Source organism: Haliotis cracherodii, unplaced genomic scaffold (genome assembly GCF_022045235.1).
Source record: "Haliotis cracherodii isolate W230 unplaced genomic scaffold, xgHalCrac1.p SCAF_8, whole genome shotgun sequence".
Taxonomy (NCBI): Eukaryota; Metazoa; Mollusca; class Gastropoda; order Lepetellida; family Haliotidae; genus Haliotis; species Haliotis cracherodii.
In genome coordinates, this window is record NW_027266341.1 from 15,374,202 (window position 1) to 15,400,096 (window position 25,895).

The 25,895-nt window shown below is 42.5% G+C and overlaps 1 protein-coding gene across 3 annotated transcripts in view; it reads left to right on the forward strand.

The window, feature by feature from the left end:
* Positions 1–5,463: 5,463 nt before the first annotated feature.
* Positions 5,464–25,895, forward strand: part of LOC139450299 (serine-rich adhesin for platelets-like) — a 61,492-nt gene continuing 41,060 nt past the window's right edge. Inside the window, exon 1 of one of the 3 annotated variants that reach the window (XM_071231977.1) lies at positions 5,464–5,687. The gene's annotated coding sequence lies outside the window, so the exon portion shown is untranslated. Of the gene's footprint in view, positions 5,688–7,072; positions 7,156–15,679; positions 16,099–25,895 lie in introns of those variants that run through there. The other 2 variants (XM_071231978.1, XM_071231979.1) reach the window with 2 other exon arrangements.

Below are 25,895 nucleotides of genomic sequence, written 5' to 3' on the forward strand. Positions count from 1 at the left end.
TACATAAGTCCAAGGAGATAACCATGGAATGCTGAAATATCCTGCAAGGCAAAGTTATGACGTTGCAATGCGACGCGACGCGACGCAATTCGAGATGCAAACTCGCAACACCACGAAATCACATCGCAACATCTCATTCCAACATCGTCGCTCTTCACAACAGTGTTCATCATAACCTGCGTATCCTATTGTGCAGACTGTGTCGTCTGCTCTCGGAGTCCAGGTATCATCAGCTAGCACATCTTGTATCGTGGGGGTATTTTGGAACAATATCCTCTCTCTTTATCCACAAGCGTATTGATATAAATGAAAACACATTACAAACATGAATAATGAAATACCTTTCAGTGTTGACGGCCACAGCTACGCGACTGTACGAACAAGAGAGTGAGTATGGTTTTACGCCGCTTTAGGCAATATCCCAGAAATATCACGGAGGAAGACACCAGAAATTGGCTTCACACATTGTGCCCATGTGGAGCATCGAACCCGGGTCTTCGGGGTGACGAGCGAACGCTTTAACGACGACTCTACCACACCACCCTGTACGAACGAATGCTGCGATTCCTCGAAGGCGAGTTATCAATTAGCACACAAGTATATTGTGAGTATGTGACAATGTAGATTCCTGAGTTTTACAAACCAGTGAAGATCCGGGGTAAAATAGGTCTTCAGCAAACCACGCTTGCCGTAAAAGGCGACTATGCTTGTGGTAAGAGGCGACTAACGGGATCGGGTGGTCAAGCTCGCTGACTTGGTTGATGCATGTCATGGTATCCCAATTGCGTGCATCGATGCTCATGATATCAATCACTGGATTGTCTGGTCCAGACTCGATTGCTTACAGACCGCTGTCATTTAGCTGGAATATTGCTGAGTGCAGCGTTAAACAACAAACCTGAGTGCTACATATTTGACGAGGCGATTACCAAACTCAGAAATCGGTTTGCACAGGACTAAATTGTGAAATCAGTTTAAGCTTTACAATAACATGGGCAATATAACTGATCAAATAAATGACGGCAGCAAGCATGTCAGCGCCTTAGAATTAATGTTAGTGTACTCACGAATGTATTGAATATGGACACATTCTTAAATACGGAACAGTGTTGGCAACAGGCAGGAATTTTGTTTTTTCAGAAAGTAGACAAGATGCAAATCAGGTCGAAAAGGCCTCGATACGCGTCTTGTCGCCCCTACATTAGTACCACAAGCCTTCTAGAAACTGTCCGTTGAGACCACTGCGCCCCTCTTGGTTTATTTACCCATTGTTTTATTGTACGATAAACAACTCCCACTGGTAGTTTATTTCTTAGGTAAAGAGACTAAATATTAATCAATGCAAGAGAATCACCAGCCTAGGTTATCCACCTAAACAGTATCATAGGCTTTTACAAAACTCGCCTGAGACACATTGTAGTCCTACTTCCAATGTGAATTTAAAACTATGATATATAAATATAATGATTGCATCTTCATATGCTGACCCTCGGGTCAACCCGTCTTATTCCGCTTGCTCTGTTGTTTGTTTGTTTGTTTGTTTGTTTGTTGTTTAACGCCGCACTCAGCAATATTCCAGCTATATGACGGCGGTCTGTAAATAATCGAGTCTGGACCAGACAATCCAGTTATTGACATCATGAGCATCGATCTACGCAATTAGGATACGATGACATGCATCAACCATGTCAGCGAGCCTGACCACCCGATCCCATTTGTCGCCTCATACGACAAGCAAAGTCGTCCCTTCCGGCAAGCATGGGTTGCTGAAGACCGAGTCTACCCCGGATCTTCACGGGTCGCTTGCTATGTCATACCTCGGAGTACGTCACGCTACCTAATGGAGTAGGGAATTCACTGCAACGCCAGATCCCGCCAGTTATAGTTAATATAACATGGTGGTCTCTTTTGAAGACAGGTATACACGCTGATCAGAAGACAAAAACAAATTGAAACAATTTGAACAATAATGTTATAAGGTTCATGACAGCTGCATGGTTGTGTGTTGTGTTGACCCAGGTCCTGTTGCACTGAACCGAGCCACTGCACAAACTGAATGAATTACCCATGACGCCGGTGTAGCTAGACAGCGTGTGCCTAAATTAAGGAGTAAGGAATAAAATATGAAATACGTAGAAATAAGGCACTAACTGACAATTACAAAGGGTATGTTGTTGTATCGTAATGACAGTCACAAGTTGAAGACAAGTCTCAACTCTGAAGGTGACTTGTTGCATAGTCTGTTGTTGTCAACGTCTCAGCCGGTTTGTATTTTGCAACAGCAGTAGAACCAGATTTGTTTGCCTCATCTACATATGTATTTACGTGGGGTGGGGGGCTCATTTGTCTGGGATGTTGCTCTTGAGATCCTACCAGCATCCGTGATGCAGTGGGTATACGTCTGTCCGGTGAGCGGAAGATCGGTGGTTCGATCCCCGGCCGCGTCATACCAAAAGACGTTTAAAGATGGTACTTGATGTTACCCTGCCTGTCGCTCAGCATTAAGGGGGTTAAACAAAAACTGGTGGGCTCAGAGTATAATGTGTCTGAGTGGGACATCCATGTTTAACTGCACCAGGTAAATTATCTCTGTCGATTAGCACTATCAGACCGGCATACGTTCGGACTGATACCAGCAGCCACACACACACAAAGAAACCAACACACAAAGACACAAACACACACACACACACACACACACACACACACACACACACACACACACACACACACACACACACACACAAAACACACACACACACACACACACACACACACACACACACACACACACACTTCGTGCATGCACGTCGATATATGAGTGAAATAATTTCGAACGTTGAAGCCCATTTCGCAACACCTCATGTTTCCTTAGATCCGCTATCCCCGAGTTCGAATCCCACAATTTTCTGCGTTTTCGATTACTTGGTTTTTACCGAAGAAACGTCCAGGATATGCGTCGCTTTCGCTTTTCTTTCGACATGGGTACAATGTGTGAAGCCCATTTCTGGTGTCCTCCGCCGTGATATTGCTCGAATATTGCTAAAAGCGGCGTAAAACCATACTCACTCACTCACTCGCTTTACTTTCCCCACGAATCTGAAACGCCGTGGTAATCCGCGTTAATCCCATGTCAGTCACATTAGTGTCTTGCAAGAAACATTGCCTGTCCTTCAAGAAGTTAAAGTAGCGCTACGCCTGTCGTAAGTCTATGTCAGAGTATTACGTGTTACGTATGTTGTAGAGCTGAGATCGCTTTGTGAAACGGGATCCCACAGAGCCACAATGGCTCGACAACGTGATCACATAGACATGTGTGTGCCTGGTGCCAGTCTTCAATTAGTGTACACATACAACGTGGGCTCGAAACACCACAGTTCTCTGTGTAGAATTGTAACCAGGTCCAAGAAGGTCGGTCATATGTAGAGGTGTTACGATTTATGTTCTGAAGTATATTTTGGATCAAATCAATTTGACGAAGGGGAAGAGATCCGTTCAAAATATGTTCATAACGTTCATAAATCAGACAAAAATCAAACGCAGCACCTACCCAACCCCTCCCCCACAAACACACAGATACAGTGAGTTCATACTACTCGAACCAAAATGACTAATTAATTTTAAAAACGGTAACCAAATCAAAATGAAATCTCTCCTAAGTAACCAGGAAGCTGTCCTCCAAACTAACATCGGAGAATGTTGTAGACAACGATTAGCGTTATGATGGATACTACATCCTTCAACATCGGCTTAAACGTCAAAACAGGACCTCATATCTCGCCAAAGGACTCTCAACCTATCCTTAAACACTACTTGGTGTTCTTGGTGACCAGAACGTTTTTTAGTTCTCTAATTGCCGGGTTACTGTTTGCTGTCGACGTCATCCTCAACTGCGGTGGTTCACATCAACACCTTTTGTGGTAACCTAGTGGGCAAGGCGTTCACTCGCCAAAGTCCGGGTTCGATTCCCCATACTGGAACAACCTTTAGGGATGCGCGCGCACGCACACAAACACACAGACACAAACACACACACACACACACACACACACACACACACACACACACACACTACTGCAACAGTAGCAAGCCCATGGGTAGTCACCCGTAGTCGCACGTAGATGGCCAACACTGATTACATAGAGGATAATCTACATGAGCTATGGGGAATTACGGATGACCTGTTCCGAGTAATCTACCGTAGTTTAGTCCCGAGCCCGATGACCCGAGTTGTTATTGTTTATTTTATCCACAATAATGTTTCTGAGAACATGTAGACAAGGTTGCGTCTACTGGACTCAAGGTGAGACATTAGCTCCGGACGTCTATTGGTGAAACACCTACAAGCGTTTGTGACCTCATGGACAATGAATGACGCATCACTGCGTTCATGTAGCGTTATGGACATCTTCGCAAACAGTGAACACAATTGAACAATTGGTTCAAGCACGCAAATCACCAAGAAGCGAAGTACATACCACTATGTGATAATTAATGATATTATTTTACTTATATCAATGCCCTATTGTACGTCGTGACGAGCGAACGCTTTAACCACAAGGCTTCCCCACTGCCCCACATCGTGTAGAAATGTAATATCTTACCACTGTTAAATTTTCATATCTAATAGGGGCCACGGGTGGCCCAGTCTTCTAAGGCGCCGCTGATTCGCTGTGAAGATTTGCGTCCCTTGGGCACGCCAGAAACCTATGATTGTGGGTTCGAATCCCGGTGCGCCACGATTATGTTTCTAGGTTGGCCCGCACCATACCCGTGCTCGTGTGTAAACATCTGAGGCCTGCAAACCCCAACGGCGTTAACCCCAACTCTTTCACTCACTACATGTTTGTACCACGCTTGATGTACACAATATGCACATCACGACTGTTTAACTTCACTACAATCTAACAAACAGCAACGGCCATTTATAGTGTTCTAGTTCTGCCTACAAATACAGTCCTGTCCTTGTAGTGTAAACGTACACATGACAACTGACGACAGTCAAAACAATGTGGAATATGCTCACATAGATAACAATAGCTTCCCTGACCTAATTGCTGTTCAAAACCGGTTTTACGGAATCTATAAAAAAACCATCAAAATCGCGACAAAGAAGAATTTCCTTTTATTCAAACTTGTTCTGCAGCTCAGCTTAAATCTCAAAATACAATACAACCTTATAAACATGAAAATGGCATGTCTAGATGTATTGCATAATGTATTTGAATCAAACGTTGAATATTTTACAATTGAGATTAATACATATTCAGAAATAAGTAAGCATTTTCCTAAACTGCGCTTGTAGTCCACCCTCCAAATGACATGTGTCCGAGTCATCGTGAAGCAAGTACGCGTTATGGCTACCCATGCATCTCTCGACTCACCTTGATCAAGTCCTTACTCGAAGCGCACACCAACCACGTGACGCTTCCTTTATTACATTCATAACTTGTTTGTGAAGCGTTACGCCGCGTGTTGAAATGTCCGTGTTGTGATGAGGTGCGAGCGACGCCTGGGCATGAAGCGAAGTGCCCTTGGCAAATGAAATCAGTGGAGCGACGCATATTCATTTCATATTCCCCAAACATCATCCATGTCCCAGTGACAACCTCTCTTCGTCTCTTCAAGACGCGGCTCCATCGCCTGGCTACGTGGGACAACGTACCCAATGGTAATCGGTGAATGAGGTAAGACCGTGCAATCGTTTTCTCATCTCCAACTATTTAATTGTGTGTTAAATCAAGGGTGTGTCAATGCAGCCACGTATCTTCATAACACGGGTCTTATTGGAACGTACTTCACGTGTTTCAGCTTGGTCAAAGCTTCAGACATTATAGTCTGGGCATCGAGATTATGTTAATGCCTACATTTGCATCCTTATTAAGAGGATGTGGCGCAAACACCGGATGACATCTTTGAATATTGATCTGACTAGGTCACGGGTAGCGTGACGTCATCCTGCTCAAGCCGTGTTGCTGCTTTCTAAGTAATATAATTATATTAATAGAGGTTTCGTGTTATGTTATAAACTTCATTCACTGCAGTAAGATTTGCATCTGTACCGTGACACCACAATGAATTTAATCTATGTGGTTAAATATAATTAATTTGTTGAGTTTATTCATCTAAAGGACTGGTCATTTATTTGGGGGTGGGTTCGTGTGGGTATAGGTTTAGGCCTTATAATTTATTACGGGGCCTTAAATAATGGGTCAAAGGTAAACACAATATTTGGTGTTTGATGTGTCTTGTTTTTCATGACCCATGTTTTGGGTGTTATTTCGGATGCTTTTTACATTATCAAATTGAAAAAATAATTCCACACAAAAACATGTTGAGAATAATCAAATACTCTAAGTATTATTTTGGGTTAATTGTCCCCATAAATACTGTCACTTGAGTTCCTAACTGGTCCTACAGAAGTTGCAATGTGAGCGTGTCAAGTCAGTTTATTGTTTGTTGCAATACTTCCAACTTGCGTCTAGTGTGGAACACGTCTGATAAAGAAATGATAGCTCAATCCTAAGGATTAAATCTTAATGTAGCGTGAAGCTATTGACCCTGTAATCAAATGACCCATAACTGTGTCACGCTGTCACTCGTGCACTGAATGAACGTCCAATATCCACAAACACCACTGGCTCGCCACCAGAAATAATTAACTTATAAAGCATTTTTTCACAATCCCAAACGTTCTCTCGGTCTAACCAGCTCAACATTCACCCCGATCACTGAAATATAAACGACAAATCATATCTTATGTTAAGATGCATTTTAAAAGTATGAATGACGAATTGAAAACTGTGACCAAACTGCAGACACCCAAAACATCGTTCAACTATTTATTCTCATGAGACAATTGTATTAAACTTAAAAGTATTGAACAAGTATCCAAGTAGAGCATACAGCACCACTGACTTGTTATACATAGTTGCGAGAGCTAGCATATTTGTATTCACTCTATATGGAGGTCAACACCCACTCTTTTGACGGTAGCAAACAAACAGACGATCCTTTAGAACCTGTCCTTAAGAAAAGGTTTTATGGAACATGTGTAGAGGAAGAATGAACATATAGGGTTTGCTGTCGTCGAGGCTTACTGTGCCTGGCAGGAACGTCTCAGCGGCGTGGACGAACGTGGATTGAGTACTTGGGGTAGGACTAGTATATTTATCTTACAAAAACATGTTGTACTTTTCGACTGTAATTTGAAATATGTTCAATTTTCTTAAGAGAGATCAGAATCCATCAGAAGATCAAAACCAATGTTCGAAAAACTATTCATATTTGTTGATGTACATAATATTAGTTTTTGTTGTTGATGTACATATCATGGAAAACGTGTATATGTAATAACATAGATACATTTTGTTATTACTGAGAGAGTTATATGCGATGTATGTATGTATGTACGTATGTATGTATGTATGTATGTATGTATGTATGTATGTATGTATGTATGTATGTCTGTGTGTGTGTGTGTGTGTGTGTGTGTGTGTGTGTGTGTGTGTGTGTGTGTATGTATGTATGTATGTGTGTGTGTGTGTGTGAGAGTGTGTGTGTGTGTGTGTGTGTGTGTGTGCGTGCGTGTGCGCGCGCGCGCGCGTGTGTGTATGTATGCATATATGTATGCCTGTAAGCTCATCAAATACGATCTGTTCTGTTAGTCATTTGAGAGATGACAGGTGAATTAACCCCGTGTATATCTTGCCATGACATATATTCTTCTTGTCAGTGTATGTGTTAGCGTCTTATCTTCATGGTGGTTGCAACAGTTGCCATTGCCAAACACTGTATGATTAACCCTGCATATAGTAACCAATAACGCCATGCACTATTACGTGTCCAGATTGCAATATCTTCGTCAATCACATCAGTAGATACTATAAGTTGTAGGCTTATGACGTAGGCAGTACGCGTTGGCGTACCCCCTGCATTGGCAGGTACACCACCCAACCCGTATTCTCTTCGTCAGAAAGTCTGCAACTGTATCATACCTCCTTGAAAACAAACAGAGATTGTAATGCGAAGAGTTAGTTTGTCGACATATTGCTTGATATAATTTTGTTTTTGTCTGGGCTCTGTACATCACGTACATCTGAAGTCAATGCCAATATACATTACCGGACTCCGTTTCGCTGTAAGGAGCTTGAATTAAGATCACAGAGATCGGACAGAGATCGACAAACTGTTGCCACGACGACGGGTTAAAGTTTTTCTGTGTACACGACTGTAGCGGGCCGCATGCAAAATTCGAAAATTGGCCAATTAAATTCAAGTATTTTACATAAAAGGTAAGCTACCTTTAACTAAACATATCGTAATATCATGTGAACAGGTTTATCTCTCCGGCTCTGCAACACGAGTTTTAACAACATGCATAGATATATTCTTAATGGACGTCAGAGATGACATATGACGTCAACACGGACTTGCATCAAGTCGAAGGTCACGTGTCTCTATTCTTAAAATAATTGTATTTTCTAAGCAACAAAGTTATTCATGAGATTCCGGATGTGTATGCTTGTGGCTGACAATGTGCATTCCGCAAATGCTCAGGTGTAAAAAGGTATTGAAATTGCTAATGTTTGTTCTTTTAAGTCGAGCCGCCATTATTCCAACTACCATGGTGGCCTGTTAATGATCGCGTCTTGTCCACACACGCCGGTGGTTGATATTGTGAGCACAGACATACTCCGTCGGGTACGATGACACACGATAAACTATGTCACCAACCTGACCCCCAGTTCCTAAATATCTGCCTCTTATGACAAACAACAGAGTGTGGGGACCTATTCTAACCCAGGCCACCAGGATTTCAGACTCGTAACTTTTTTATCATTTTGTGTGTAAGGTAGTAAGAGCACGTTATCCCCATGTTTACAGGGTCAAAAAGCCAGACGTTTTAACATGAACACATAAGAGATCACAAGTTTCATCCCCTCCGCTGCCCGGGTCTTTAAACGGGTGGACATCCTGTCTAGGAAGAACACATGAGCAAATCCATGCATTAACTTCGTAATTGGTATCCCTGTAGAAACAAGCGCATCTGAGATACAAATGGAGTGTCTGGTCCAGACTCGATTGTTTACAAAGCCAGACGTTTTAACATGAACATATAAGCGATCACACGTTTCATCCCCTCCATTGCTCGGGTCTTTAAATGGGTGGGCATCCTGTCCAGATTCTGTAAGGAAGAACATATGAGCATATCCATTCATTAACTTCATAATTGGTATCCCTGTAGAAACAAGCGCATCTGAGATATAAATGGAGTGTATGGTCCAGATTCTATTGTTTTCAGGCCGTCGTCGCATGGCAGAACTATTGCTGGGTGCGGCTTTAGACAATCGGAACAAGCAAATAATTACTTTTTATGCAAATTGTGTGAATGACGGGTGATACCGGTACAGCAGGATATGCTTCCCTTTTCGCGAACACCTGGGTCCACTTGCACAAAGCGATCTTAGTGCTACAACTATTGTAAGCAAGTGCAAGTGGGCCCTGGTGTCATAACTGATTTTCAGTTATCCATTCCTATAATGTTCATCACCATTTTGCTTTTTACGTCCAATACAATCTGTTTCGACTGATTATTCTCTGGCAATGACGTTTTGAATGTGATATGATGGTATGCGTATTCGCCGTCACTGACATTGCCATGTGTTTGCATATAGCGTATAGCATAGACTGACTTTATTATCATTGATATCATCAAGGCATATGTCTATGATGGCAACAATAATATTTGGCATACAATTTTACTGGAATTTTTCCGCGAATATTGAAGGATCATACATTTTTTAAACAACTAAATTCTAAAATATGGATCATATCGTTTCCAGATTGTGGTGAGAGATCAATAATACTATTCTCATATTCATAATGCATTATTTTCGGTATTGTTTCGATCTTCCTGGGGCACGGGTAGCACATTCATAGAATTCACTGTGAAGAGTTGTGCCCCTTGGGCGTCCCTGGATCCTATGATCCTGGGTTCGTATTCCGGTTCGCGCTGAATAGGTTCCTAGGTTTGTCAGCACTTTAAACGTGCACCAAAGGGGTAAACGTCTAAGACCTGCACCACATCTCCTCCCACATTACGATGACACACTGTAACTTAAACACATTGTTCAAAGCAGCGTTAAACTTAAACTCTCATAACGAAAGCATGCAAGGAGGCAAGCATGGCCTGTGTGAATAGTTTGTCTCTTAATCAGCACACTTCTATAAATACTTACTCATGTACAGAAACAGGACACAGTGAGAGGTATAACTATCATATGTTACCATAGATACGACTTCATGAATATGTTGAAGCAGGTATGAATAACTATGATTTATATCAAGAGGAAGCAGTAAAACGGTAAGAAATTTCAGCAGAAGTGACAGTCAAGTCGCTATAAAGTAACTACTTACAAGGATTACATCTCAGCGGTCGCCCGTGGCTATTCCGGATTACAATAGGTCACAAGCAACGTAAAGGACAAGCAAACAAACACATTATTCTAATATCACAGATTGGCTAAATTAGAACTTGGGATCTTACTGGGTCGTATGGATGTGGGTAACGGGGAGAGAGAGAGGGGGGGGGGGGGGAGAGAGAGAGAGATAGAGAGAGAGAGAGAGAGAGAGAGAGAGAGAGAGAGAGATATGAATTATCAACTAATAAGGCGCAATGCAAAATAACACACATCTCTTGTGGCGAACGTACTCATGGTGTGTGAAATGTTGTTGACATACATGTGTAAAACTTATTATCATGTATCATTAACTCAATGCATCATTACTGAAATAAAAACTTCGACATCAAGGGGAAATCAGTCAAGTTTGACCTGAAAACATTGCCATGTGCAAGCCCCTCTGGGGCAAGCAATTGTCGAGATATACGATGAAGATACATTGCAGTGACATTTATTGCTGGCCTGATCGTACGAAGACAACTATGTTAGATGTGGGTTTATTCCGGTGGCGAACAATGCAGGCATAGTGTCGGGGAACTCGCATAGACACACGTGGGCGTTGACCATATCATAAATATATAGTGTAAACGTAATTACACAACACAACTATACGTCCTTTGAGGTCCTCGGTGATATTAAACTTTTTTCGATCTCAAAAAGCATTACCCTGTTACGCTTCATAGCGAATTCGTGAAGCAAACTATGAATTTGGGATAACGCATTTATGTCGTGTTTGAATTCTGTCGTTTCTCAAAACGTCATCAGAACTTGCTGGTGTTCCGTAGAACGAGTAAACGGCGCATTAAGGATGTGATAGTGTGCCCATTGTGGCAGTTTTTGTGTTGAAAGATAGGCGAGTTATTGGGGAAGTGGGTGAGGATGTTGTGGAGTGTTGATGTTGTGTGTAGATGATGTTGTGCATGGAGAGTTGATATTGTGTGGTGAGGAGGCGGTAGAGTGTTGATGTTGTGTTGTGAGGTGGTGGTAGAGTGTTGATTTTGTGTTGTGAGGTGGTGGCAGAGTGTTGATGTTGTGTTGTGAGGTGGTGGTAGAGTCTTGATGTTGTGTTGTGAGGCGGTGGTAGAGAGTTGATGTTGTGTGGTGAGGTGGTGGTAGAGAGTTGATGTTTTGTGGTGAGGTGGTGGTAGAGAGTTGATGTTGTGTGGTGAGGAGGCGGTAGAGTGTTGATGTTGTGTGGTGAGGAGGTGGTAGAGGGTTGATGTTGTGTGGTGAGGTGGTGGTAGAGAGTTGATGTTGTGTTGTGAGGCGGTGGCAGAGAGTTGATGTTGTGTTGTGAGGTGGTGGTAGAGTGTTGATATTGTGAGGTGAGGTGGTGGTAGAGTGTTGATGTTGTGTGTAAAGGATGTTCTGCATGGAGAGTTGATATTGTGTGGTGAGGTGGTGGTAGAGTGTTGATGTTGTGAGGTGAGGTGATGGTAGAGTCTTGATGTTGTGTTGTGAGGTGGTGGTAGAGAGTTGATGTTGTGTTGTGAGGTGGTGGTAGAGTGTTGATGTTGTGAGGTGAGGTGGTGGTAGAGTGTTGATGTTGTGTGTAAAGGATGTTCTGCATGGAGAGTTGATATTGTGTGGTGAGGTGGTGGTAGAGTGTTGATGTTGTGAGGTGAGGTGGTGGTAGAGTCTTGATGTTGTGTTGTGAGGTGGTGGTAGAGAGTTGATGTTGTGTTGTGAGGTGGTGGTAGAGTGTTGATGTTGTGAGGTGAGGTGGTGGTAGAGTGTTGATGTTGTGTGTAAAGGATGTTCTGCATGGAGAGTTGATATTGTGTGGTGAGGTGGTGGTAGAGTGTTGATGTTGTGAGGTGAGGTGGTGGTAGAGTCTTGATGTTGTGTTGTGAGGTGGTGGCAGAGAGTTGATGTTGTGTTGTGAGGTGGTGGTAGAGTGTTGATATTGTGAGGTGAGGTGGTGGTAGAGTGTTGATGTTGTGTGTAAAGGATGTTCTGCATGGAGAGTTGATATTGTGTGGTGAGGTGGTGGTAGAGTGTTGATGTTGTGAGGTGAGGTGATGGTAGAGTCTTGATGTTGTGTTGTGAGGTGGTGGTAGAGAGTTGATGTTGTGTTGTGAGGTGGTGGTAGAGTGTTGATGTTGTGAGGTGAGGTGGTGGTAGAGTGTTGATGTTGTGTTGTGAGGTGGTGGTAGAGTGTTGATGTTGTGAGGTGAGGTGGTGGTAGAGTGTTGATGTTGTGTTGTGAGGTGGTGGTAGAGTCTTGATGTTGTGAGGTGAGGTGATGGTAGAGTCTTGATGTTGTGTTGTGAGGTGGTGGTAGAGAGTTGATGTTGTGTTGTGAGGTGGTGGTAGAGTGTTGATGTTGTGAGGTGAGGTGGTGGTAGAGTCTTGATGTTGTGTTGTGAGGTGGTGGTAGAGAGTTGATGTTGTGTTGTGAGGTGGTGGTAGAGTGTTGATGTTGTGAGGTGAGGTGGTGGTAGAGTGTTGATGTTGTGTGTAAAGGATGTTCTGCATGGAGAGTTGATATTGTGTGGTGAGGTGGTGGTAGAGTGTTGATGTTGTGAGGTGAGGTGGTGGTAGAGTCTTGATGTTGTGTTGTGAGGTGGTGGTAGAGAGTTGATGTTGTGTTGTGAGGTGGTGGTAGAGTGTTGATGTTTTGTGTAGAGGTGATGGAAGAGTGTTGATGTTGTGTGGTGGGGAAGTGGGGAGGTGGTAGAGTATTGATGTTGTGTGGTGAGGGGGTGGTAGAGTGTTGATGTTGTGTGGTGAGGTGGTGGTAGAGTCTTGATGTTTTGTGATGGGGAGGTGGTAGAGTGTTGATGTGGGGAGGTGGTAGAGCGTTGTTGTGGAGAGGTGGGGAGGTGGTAGAGTGTTGATGTTGTGTGGTGGGGAGGTGGTAGTGCGTTGGTGTGGGGAGGTGGTAGAGTGTTGATGTTGTGTGGTGAGGAGGCGGTAGAGTCTTGATGTTGTGTGTAGAGGATGTTCTGCATGGAGAGTTGATATTGTGTGGTGAGGAGGCGGTAGAGTGTTGATGTTGTGTGGTGAGGAGGAGGTAGAGTGTTGATGTTGTGTGGGGAGGTGGTGGTAGAGTGTTGATGTTGTGTGGTGAGGTGGTGTAAGAGTGTTGATTTTGTGTTGTGTGGTGGTGGTAGAGTGTTGATGTTGTGTTGTGAGGTGGTGGTAGAGTGTTGATGTTGTGCGGTGAGGTGGTGGTAGAGTGTTGATGTTGTGCGGTGAGGAGGTGGTAGAGCGTTGATGTTGTGTGGTTGGGGGGTGGAAGAGTATTGATGTGGGGATGTGGGTAGGTGGTAGAGTGTTGATGTGGGGAGGTGGTAGAGTGTTGATGTTGTGTGGTGAGGAGGCGGTAGAGCGTTGATGTTGTGTGGTGAGGAGGCGGTAGAGCGTTGATGTTGTGTGGTGAGGAGGCGGTAGAGCGTTGATGTTGTGTGGTGGGGAAGTGGGGAGGTGGTAGAGTGTTGATGTTTTGTGATGGGGAGGTGGTAGAGTGTTGATGTGGGGAGGTGGTAGAGTGTTGTTGTGGGGAGGTGGGGAGGTGGTAGAGTATTGATGTTGTGTGGTGGGTAGGTGGTAGAGGGTTGATGTTGTGAGGTGGTATAGTATTGATGTTGTGTGGTGGGGAGGTGGTTGAGCGTTCATGTTGTATGGTTGGGAGGTTGGAGAGAGTTCATGTTTTGTGGTTGGGAGGTGGTAGAGTGTTGATGTTGTGTTGTGGGGAAGTGGTAGAGTGTTAATATTGTGTGGTGGGGAAGTGGTAGAGTGTTAATGTTGTGTGGTGGGGAAGTGGTAGAGTGTTAATGTTGTGTGGTGGGGAAGTGGTAGAGTGTTAATGTTGTGTGGTGGGGGTGGGGGTGGGGAGAGTGTTCATGTTGTGTTGTGGGGAAGTGGTAGAGTGTTAATGTTGTGTGTTGGGGAAGTGAGTGACTGTTGATGTTGTCTGGTGATGAAGTGGTATAGTGTTAATATTGTGTGGTGGGGGGTGGGTAGAGTGTTCATGTTGTGTTGTGGGGAAGTGGTAGAGTGTTCATGTTGTGTTGTGGGGAAGTGGTAGAATCTTAATTTTGTGTGGTGGGGGTGGGGGTGGGGAGAGTGTTGATGTTGTTTTGTGGGGAAGTGGTAGAGTGTTGATGTTTTGTGGTGGGGAAGTTGTAGAGTGTGGATGTTGTGTGGTGGGGAGGTGGTTGACTGTTGATGTTGTATGGTGGGGAAGTGGTAGAGTGTTGATGTTGTGTGGTGGGGAAGTGGTAGAGTGTTGATGTTGTGTGGTGGGGAAGTGGTAGAGTGTTGATGTTGTGTGGTGGGGAAGTGGTAGAGTGTTGATGTTGTTTTGTGGGGAAGTGGTAGAGTGTTGATGTGGTGTGGTGGGGGGTGGGGAGAGTGTTGATGTTGTGTGGTGGGGAGGTGGTTGACTGTTGATGTTGTATGGTGGGGAAGTGGTAGAGTGTTGATGTTGTATGGTGGGGAGGTGGGGAGAGTGTTGATGTTGTGTGGTGGGGAAGTGGTAGAGTGTTGATGTTGTATGGTGGGGAAGTGGTAGAGTGTTGGTGTTGTGTAGTGGGGGGTGGGGAGTGTTGTTGTTGTGTGGTGGGGAAGTCGTACAGCGTTGATGTTGTTTGGTGTGTGTGTGTGTGGGGGGGGGGGGGGGGGGGGTGTGTGTTGATGTGTGGTCATGATTGTTTGTTTCTATAAGTTCCGCTTAGAACCTATTTAACCATCGGTTAGTGTTATAACAAAGTGTACAACATCATTTTATTATCTTAGCACTGCTTTTTATAACGAATGTGTCTCTAAAGCATAAAATGTATATATTACAGATTCGGTTTCAATTTAAGTCAAGTGTGATTTGGCACGTTCTTTTTGAAACGACGCTGAGACATCGCTCCAAACCCTCGTACTGAAATTTGTTGTAACTGGACATCCACCAAATACTTTGGATACGCCGTTATCATTGGTCAGGGGTCTCCTTAATTGATATAGAATATTTTGAATTCGGTCATAATAAACTGCATAACCTAGAGACGTGTTGCAGCAGAAAAAACAAAGTTGTATTAATAACATGCATCTGTAAACATACTGAGTTGTCAGGCAGGTGTAGAGCATATGTCTAAAGCAAACTGTTTCTTTAACCCACCTGGAATGCAGTGTGCTGTATAGACCCAGGTAGGTCTGTCACGTAGCGCCCTCTGGTGTAGGCGTACAAGTGATTGAACGGTTTATCAGTGCGATGGACCTAACCTTTCCTTAAATCGTTCGTCTACACCCTGAATACCGATCTGGGGAGCAAAACGTCTTGACCCTAGAACAACATGTTCAGGTTATTTAATTCACTGCCTATTCTATTTAGGTCAAACCACGTTGTATTCACGGAGGTGTTTGTCAAAATAACCTTTGTTACCGCATATGTGTATGTTTCATATATTTCGATCCACTTTTGATAACGTAAAAAGGAATTTCTTGGGGATTTTGATATGCCAAGGTCACCTCGCCTCGAGTACGCATATACAGTTCAATATTTGCTCAAAGTCTTGTATGTAGCCTGAAAGGAGTGTAAATATGAAGAGACGGATGGGTTTTAACCGTATTGAGAAAATGTGTGCATTCATTATGTCTGTGTGCAGTGGAGGAGCGTCCCGTCTGGTTCTTATAGGAAAATGTAAGTAGAATATCTGTTATCATGGTTCTAAACTCTGAAGCAATTATTTTGAAAATAATAAGTCATATTACTCTACACTCACTCTACAATATTATATAACAATATTATATATTTCCTAGACATAATAATTTCTGAAAATATATTCCAATTGTCCATCAATACGCAACGTATTCAATTACATTTTGGGATCCATTAACATGAAATAGGAAATGTATTTTGACAAATATCTAATCGTCCTCCATTGATTTGAGTGTAAACAGGCTAGCGTTTCTTATTCGAGTTATCGAGGATTCGAGGTACAGGTATGAATACGTTATATCATATTCACCTCGCATGTCCGAATTAGGATAACAGAATTGGAGTTAAAATATTGGGACGTATGATTATGTATGTGATACTTATTAAGATAGGTATAAGCCATATGTCAAGTTGATCTAGCGTGTTATGTTATAAACTATTTATCACACGACCTGTCAATGATCAAGTGCAAATATCAGGCTCACGTCGATGTCGATCGCCTCAGAGTGAGTGAGTAAGTGTGTATGGTTTTACGCCACTTTTAGCAATATTCCAGCAATATCCTGGCGGGGGACACCAGAAATTGGCTTTACACATTGTACCCATGTCGGGAATCGAACCCGGGTCTTCGGCTTGATGGGATCACCTCAGAAGTACATATTAATGATATAGTATAAAAATAACAGCAGCTGATCTAGTTTCCTAATAAATTAATTAATGTTTATGTTGGTGCTATTTACATTGAATATTCTAGATCATAACCGTATAACGATGTTTTCTGAATATCATATGTTGTAAGAACATGTCTTTCGAACAGAATAACCTAACCCACAATTACATGTACCCGGACGCCAATCCCAGTCACAATACAGTGGTCTGAAGTCACGTACGTGTGAGCATCATACACCCAGATCAGTGTATGTGAGCGTCTAATGTCCAAACATATTACAAGACGGTGCTTAACAGACCGTATACCATGGCAACACCTAACTCGTCCCTAGGGCAGCGTTTCCTCACCTCTTGTGTACTGCGTGGATCGTTAACTTGTTCAACTCGTTTACTGTTTATGAGGACCGGTTCGTGATTTCATGACAGCCAGCACACTTAGCAAGGCAACAGTACATCTGTTGGAAAACGCGCTCAAACATATACCGCACGAGCAGTGCACAATTAGACCACGCACCATGGGTTTTGTAGGAGGTGCGATAATTATCAGGAGTTTCATAACGTGAATGACCGCCTCCGTGGTCTAGTGGTAGAGCGTCCGCCCGGAGAGCGGAAGGTCCGGGGCTCGATCCCCGGCCGCGTCATACCAAAAGACGTTAAAAGATGGTACTTGTTGTTACCCTGTCTGGCGCTCGGCATTAAAGTCGGCTCGGAGTCAGTATACTGTATCTGAGGGGGATATTCATGTTAAACTCCGGCATGGTATCTCAGTGAGCTAGCACTATAAATCGGCATTAGTCCGGACTAGTACAAGCAGCCACACAAACACACACACGTACACGCACGTCGCTATATAACTGCAATAATCTTGGACGCGACGTTAAACCCCATTTCACCTCAACACCTCATAACGTGAATGATTTGGATTTGGATCCCCCAGCTCAGCAGCTAAGCTATCGTGAAGCCTTTGCGTGTTCATCGTCCTGAACCTGGACGTAACCCTGCTCTTTTGCTCACATCGTCAAGGGTTTGCGTGGCACATGGTCATTCGTGGGACACGTGGCACGTTGGTGAAGGTTCTTTTGGACATTTGAGAGCATGCCTACTGTCGTTTACGTAATTGCTGTTGTTGAAGGCTATATCACTGTTATTCCTTTCCGTCGTCACGTTGTAATACTGTTGGGGACAACATGCATGACCTGTCACATGTCACTTCGTCAAGAACATAGTACTTGTCCTTACGGTTGGTGCAGGCTAAAGCAGATGTTCCCAACAGTGATACTGTTGTCATGTTGTTGAGTTCGTCATGCTCAAACAGCCATGTGCTTACTGTCTGTGCATTAAGGCTGTCACGTGATCATGTGCTTACTGTCTATTTCTATTCATAAAGGGGGGCACGGGTGGCCCAGTCGTCTAAGGCGCCGCGATTCGCTGTGCAGAGTTGCGTCCCTTGAGTACGCCAGAAACATATGATTGTGCGTTCGAATCCCGATTCGCCCCGATTATGTTTCTAAGTTTGTCAGCACCATACCCTCGTGGGTTTCACCGAAGTGGTTAACGTCTGAGACCTGCATCACTTCGGGCTTTCCTCCCACATTAAGCTGACACGCCGCGATATAACTGGAATATTGTTAAAAGCGGCGTTAAACCCAACTCACTCACTCACTCACTCACTCACTATTCATAAAGACGATCACGTGATCATGTGCTTACTGTCTATTACTGTTCATGAAGGCGGTCACGTGATCATGTGCTTTCTGTCTATTTCTATTCATGAAGGCGGTCACGTGATCATGTGCTTTCTGTCTCTTTCTATTCACGAAGGCTGTGACGTGACCTATGTTCCCTACCGTGACATTACTACACTGTTGCCAGAGCGACGTTTCTCATCTTCAACTCCTGCTCTTTATCTTGTTTGTTCTCTCAATACTTGATTACCGTTAGTTTGCCTTGCCTATATGTGCTGTGATGTGTATAACATATATTGTGTCTCTCAATACTTGATTTCCGTTAGTTTGCCTTGCCTATATGTGCTGTGATGTGTATAACATATATTGTGTCTCTCAATACTTGATTTCCGTTAGTTTGCCTTGCCTATATGTGCTGTGATGTGTATAACATATATTGTGTCTCTCAATACTTGATTTCCGTTAGTTTGCCTTGCCTATATGTGCTGTGATGTGTATAACATATATTGTGTCTCTCAATACTTGATTTCCGTTAGTTTGCCTTGCCTATATGTGCTGTGATGTGTATAACATATATTGTGTCTCTCAATACTTGATTTCCGTTAGTTTGCCTTGCCTATATGTGCTGTGATGTGTATAACATATATTGTGTCTCTCAATACTTGATTTCCGTTAGTTTGCCTTGCCTATATGTGCTGTGATGTGTATAACATATATTGTGTCTCTCAATACTTGATTTCCGTTAGTTTGCCTTGCCTATATGTGCTGTGATGTGTATAACATATATTGTGTCTCTCAATACTTGATTTCCGTTAGTTTGCCTTGCCTATATGTGCTGTGATGTGTATAACATATATTGTGTCACGTGACATCAACCAAGGTTCAATCATAATACTTTTCAATACTGACAAAAATGTGAAGTGTACAGTTATACTGCATTTATATTATTATGACTACACGTCATAGTTTAAGGTTGTTTAAACATGGAGCTAAATACGTCGCGTGTGGCAAGGTACATGAAATAACCCAAGTCATTAACTCCCCACACCTCCGAGAAGTGGAATGCGAGCTCTAATATTTCATACATGGTCTTTTCCAATAGAAATTTATGACATCTTCAGTAGCATTCCAGTGTGTCCAGCCACGAGGAGGCATCGCCCTGCGCTGTCAGGAGAAGTGAATGACACACCTGAGATAAGTGAAGGGGCATCTTACCTGCGTTTATTGTGTCGTAGATTATCACACGCCCTGTATTGATTCCACTGTACGATACATTGTATATACATCAATGTGGCACAGCGTCGCTCCACCAGATGGAAGTCTCAGATGAACTTGGCATTCATGTCATTGAATGATTATAAACGGTTTTTGGAGTGGTCAGTAAGTGCGAAGGACACGAAAAATAGCTTCATAGAGTGTACCAATGTGAGTCGAACCCAGATCTTCGATGGATGAAGAGCAAAAGCTTTTAACACCAAGTCACCCTTTCGGCCGTTCATGAGTACAGAGTTACCAGATATAGGTGATCAGATAAGATTTTTGTTTGTTTGTTTGTTGTTTGACGCCGCACTCAACAATATTCCAGCTATATGTGCGGTCTGTCAATAATCGAGTCGGGACCAGACAATTCAGCGATTGACATCATGAGCATCGATCGACGCATCAACCCCATCCACCTAGTCGCCTCTTATGACAAGCATAGTCGCCTTTTACGGGAAGCTTGCGTTGCTGATGACGTATTCTACCCCGGGCCTTTCGGGTCTCAGACAAGATATACCTATTAATGCATGTCTGTGTAAGTGTGGATAAGCCGAAGATCAAATGCTTTGGAATTATGGTAGTTAGTTAGTGACGATAAAGAACGTAATACTACCTCTATTCTCACTCATTACATATTACGAACATGTATTGTACGTCAGGTAAGTGCTCAGATCAGTCCTGAAATGCTCACTTCGAAAGTCAAGAAAACAGGATCAGAATCAGAGTAATTGTCATGACATGCCGTCTGAAGTATGTAAACATCGTAACTTAATGGATTTTAAACCATGGACGTTAAACCATTCATCGCCAATGGGAAGATAGACCAATGTAAAATTTCTTTCATCTACCTTGGTATCATTTCATCTCCCCTATCTGTCAGTAGCCGGAGGATGGAGGTTCTAAGCGGTGTTAGGTATATACATTGATATGGAGGAAGTTTTAAGGGATCGGCCATTTATTCTCTCTGTGGATAAGGGGGAGTGGTGGTGGTGGTGGTGGCGGCGGTGTGTGTGTGAAAGAGAGAGAGAGAGTGTGTGTGTGTGTGTGTGTGTGTGTGTGTGTGTGTGTGTGTGTGTGTGTGTGTGTGTGGGTTTAGAGACAGAACATTTGTAGGGTCACTGGTCCGAAAGGAGGTGCTCCAACAAGTATTAATTTTTCCATTTTGCACAACAAAATTTCAAGGACACCCATCGTGTCCAGTTCATCAACTTTGTCCTTTGGAATGAATGAAGCAAATGTATCCACCCTCCGCCCACATATATCAAATGTCGGTCCCTAAAATAAACATTTCCAAGTATTAAGTTCATCCTGTGTGATGTCTCGTTGTCATCATTTGACTTAGGTGGCAGGAACATTAAAACAGTTTCTACATATCCGCGCATGTACGAAACACGAATGTGACTGATAAAGGTACGTACCGTATTCAGCATAAAAAGGGCAATGTCCGCTTAGAAAATTGACAATGGGATCCTTGTAAAAGCCATATACATAAAATTTTGTTGACAGGGTTCGCGCGACGGAACAAATCCGGTTCAAACGTCAACAAAACTCAAACGTTTTACTGGGAAATTATTTGCCCTCCTATGCTCTTGTGTTTTCTGTAAAATTTTCGGGTTTAGTACCAGGTCTTTACAAAGATAACTAACAGATTTGTCTAGAAGCTGATCAGGAGATGTTTATTGGAGCGGGGGCTTAATGCGACGAATACTGCGGCGTTGTATTGTCACAATGATACAAACGAATTATCTCAGTTAATAATGTGAATAAATTTAAATGCGCACATCAAGGATCAAGTCAAAGACCATGGCAGGGGCAGCAATTTATAGCATAAGAAATGTTAAATTTTCAAAAATATTACTGTACTTCCGGTCAACGTTATTGTGACCTCGACCTTCACTGACGATCGGTGCCTCTGGTGGGACTATATGCTTTCTGGTTTTGCGAACACCTGGTGTTATCATTATGAGTGATGGTTTCCATGAATGTATCACGTCCATTTTGTTGGACTAGTAAGCTTATCAATACGGCTTTGACGTTCTTGTTGACGTGTGTTGTGATCCCACGTCATGCAAGCAACGGCTGCAGTATTTGTGACTGAGTTTCGGTGACAGTTTGTACGTTCACATAGACAGAAAGGCAGTTCCCACTTCCCTGTTCAGTGCAAGGTGAAGGTGCCCCTCACCAGAATACTTTGACGTGAAGTTGTATCTTGACTAATATGTCAGAAGCAACTATCCATGCATCCATGAAGAGCTATGTTCTAAATTGGGGGAGTTTTTAGATTTACTTTAGAAAAACATAATCTGTTTCCGAAACTCCTGGAAAAGAAAACGTTGTGAAATGAATACCCCACTTCCCCACCACCATCCCCCATCCCCATCCCTCCCTAGAAGTGCTGACTGAAAATAATCCACTTTCTGAGCCTGAAAAGGATATTTAATGTGTCTCTCATAACATACTGAAATAACTTTAGACATGTAAGTTACTGTCAACACATTGAGGAGCGTACGTTCAAACCCCGTGACGCTACAGGAATTCAGTTCAGGTTTTCTATAACTATTCAAAATGCACCCACCTATATAGAATGTTTTACTGGGACCGGTTCGTCGGGGCAATTACAAGCAGTAAGTAAATTCGTGAAACGGTTTCATTTCAATCAAAAGGAGTTCTGTCAAAAGGTTAAGGAATGTCGTAGCAATGAGGAGGTCTTCTTGGTGCAGGCGGCTCTGTCTATTGTTACACACCCTAAACGTAAGCTACTAATTGGTTAATATACAAAATGCATTATTTCCCAAACAATGCATATGTAAGGACACGTGCACCTATTGACATTTATGTTGGCAAAATGATAATAATTATCATTATCATTTTGCATAATGGTATGTGGCTTATTGTACTGAAATAAGCGACACAGTGTACATGGTGCTCACTCTGTGCAGAATTGTTTTGGGTTTTTTTTGGTTTTTTTGTTAACATGAAAAGACGAGAAGGGGAGTTAACTTCTTGGTTGAAGCATTCCATGGTTCTACTCCCCCCGATGGTACTGTGGTATAATACGATGAGCCCTTTGGTTGTGTATGGATATTGCTCAAATCGTCATAAAACTTGAATCCCTCACTCACCGAATCGCGATGATTGTAAATTTCAGGACAATCGGTATTCCTGACATGTGTCTTTTTAAACTGCTTGTGATCCGTGTTTCTGATAACGCGATAACATTTATGATTTAAAAAAACAAAAACCAAAAACCAAAAAAAACCAACCTTAATATTATATATACTGCCGGGAGAAAGAAAGCACACGCTTGAAAATTGAATTTCACCCAAAAATAATAATAAACGTTATCAAAGCATTTCTAGGTTGAAAACATCTGACGAAACACTGTAAACCCAAGGCCCATAACACAAGTATTATACCCTATCAAATACATCACCATCGAATAACCATTATTTGTTTGTATCATTTTTAGCCACCATCAAACATGGATGCATACTTTCTTTTGCCCGGTAGTTTATATCATCCATTATTAGGCCATGTTGACGATCTAGGGTGCTTCAATTCGCTATGCAGAGTTGCGTCCCTTGGGTGTGCCAGAAACCTGTGATCGTGGGTTCGATTCTCAGATACCCCCTGATTAGGTTTCTATATACCATATATACCCGTTGTCGTTGATTTCACCAAAGCGGTAAGGTCTAAGAACTACATCCTTTGGGTGTTTTCTTCACAAGCTGACACGCCATGATATAACTGAAACAGTGTTCAAATCAGCTTTATACCAAAGTCACTCACTCACTCGTAATATACAACTTTATTCCATCCCGGAAATACCTTGAAATGATGTAATTCGAAAAGAACGCTGCATATGCCTGAACGATGTTCCCGATTGTTTCAGCGTAAAAGTGGACTGGAAATATTTGTACACACTTCTCTGAAAGATTTAAACCTCATTACTCGAAATTCGTGAACGTTTTAATTGAAATTGTATTTTAAATATCACAGTTACCCGAGGCTAGGTAGTAACATAATGCAAACTTCCATGCATGCATTCGTGACATACTTTATCATATGCTGGCACGACATAGACAAATATGACAAGGTGTCACTGAAAAATGTTTCATATTAACCTTTGCTGCGCTAACGTCACCTGAACGCATTCATTGACACGCATTCCATTATAATATAATTCATTATTTTAAAATAAAAAATGTTTAATATTCTAAATCAGTAATCATAAAATGTCACCTTGCACCTCGGGCAATGCATTGTTTGTAATATGGTTGAATTGGAATTGAGACGGTTAATAGATATTCCGCCTAACGGGCATTCATTTGCCACACATAGCCCAAAGGTGGCAGATATGTACCGGGTTTCTGTGGCCTATATTTATGTGTTTGTTTATGGGAATACTTTGTGTTTCTTACAATGAACTTGTCGGTATGATGTGGGGTAAAGAAGTTGTTCTGTGGGCTGCCGTGTGTCGACCGTCGGTATACATGTACGTTGAAGGGACGGCATTCTTCCAGGTGAGACGAGACTGGAACGTATGTATAATGCACGACTATAGTCGGTATGTGTGTGCACGTTGTATACGAAAACATTTCATGGCATTTAGATTAAAACCATTCTTTGGAAATGCGTATGCGATATCGGCTGACGTTATGTTAGGGCATGCATCGGGTTCGTTGTGAGTTTAATTAGGAGATATTTATTTCAGAACCAAGCAGTGTATGTATTAATTTTTGATATTTTTTACATATTTCACTGCTTGCTCCTCGTGAGTCGTGCCCATATATCCTTGACGGAAAGGAATGTTGCAGTGAACGCTATTATCTTTCCGTTAGTCATGTACATGATAGTACTACACGCGATACATACATGCTTACTTACATTAACATGTAGACAGATATGGAATGTGTCTCATAATCACACAACAGTGTTGACTTACGTCTGTGTGTGTCCTATTTATTGGTACAGTGTATATCACACGTATTACTTTCTATTATGTTAATGAATCCTACATTTGCTGCACGGTATGTATATGTATATGACAAACCAAGAAACATGATCAGACAGAAGCTGGTATTCGAACTCAATATCATGGGTTCCTGGTACGCCTAAGGGACGCAACTCTGTGTAGCCAATTGCAGCGCCTTACCCGACGGGTCCCTTATAATGCAGCATATCTAGTAAATATCATCACGTCTCATTTCAAAACTTAAATACGATCTCTAATATTATGTATTGACAGTATATATGCTGGTTGATTATCAGCATGATCAGATGTTATTTTGAGTGAGCCGCTTATGTAATACCGCTTCGAACGTGACTTATTTAACTCATGATACTCTGTCCTTACATGGTGTTAACCTATCTAACTTATCCGTAGTGTGTGTTTAATTACATGCATTATTACTGTAACTAGACATGAATAATCCCCAGTATTTAGCTTGTTGCAAGACTGTAAGGTTATACGTGTGAGATCTAAGTCGATGTATTGGTATGTATTGCATAGGTGGCACAGGGCAATGGATGTTGACCCTGACCAGAATTGACATGATGAATGGATGATGAATAGGAAACTATCAGATCAAACACCACACCAACAGTTACAGTCAACAATGATATAAATAAGATACAGATCCAACAGGTTTAAGAAATATTAAAGAGGCACTTGCCTCAAACCAATTGCCAGCCCCAGCATTACTTATCCAATTGATTTGTACACAACTTGGCAGTCTACAATCTCAAATATTGTTATGTAGCTCAATGAAGCAGCTTGTTAATACGCTAATTGCAGAGTGTCGCAATTTAAGTTTTATTACAATGTCCAGTTCTACACTAGACGATCCGTGAATATCCGTGGTAGAATAGGTTATCAGCAACCCATGCTTGCCGTAAAAGGCGACAATGCTTCTTGTAAGAGGCGGCTAACGGGATCGGTTGGTCAGGCTTGCTGACTTGGTTGATGCATGTCATCGTATCCCAACTGCATGACCGTCGTCACAAAGCTGGAATATTGCTGAGTGCGGTTTTAAACAAGTCAGTGGTCTAGTTCCTTTATTTTTTCTGTAGGCTATGTATTTTCGACGCCTGCGTTGTCTGACGTCAAATAATCCGCCAGGAGTTGTTGCGGGTGTGGTAATACTTCTTACCTGTAGGCGATCG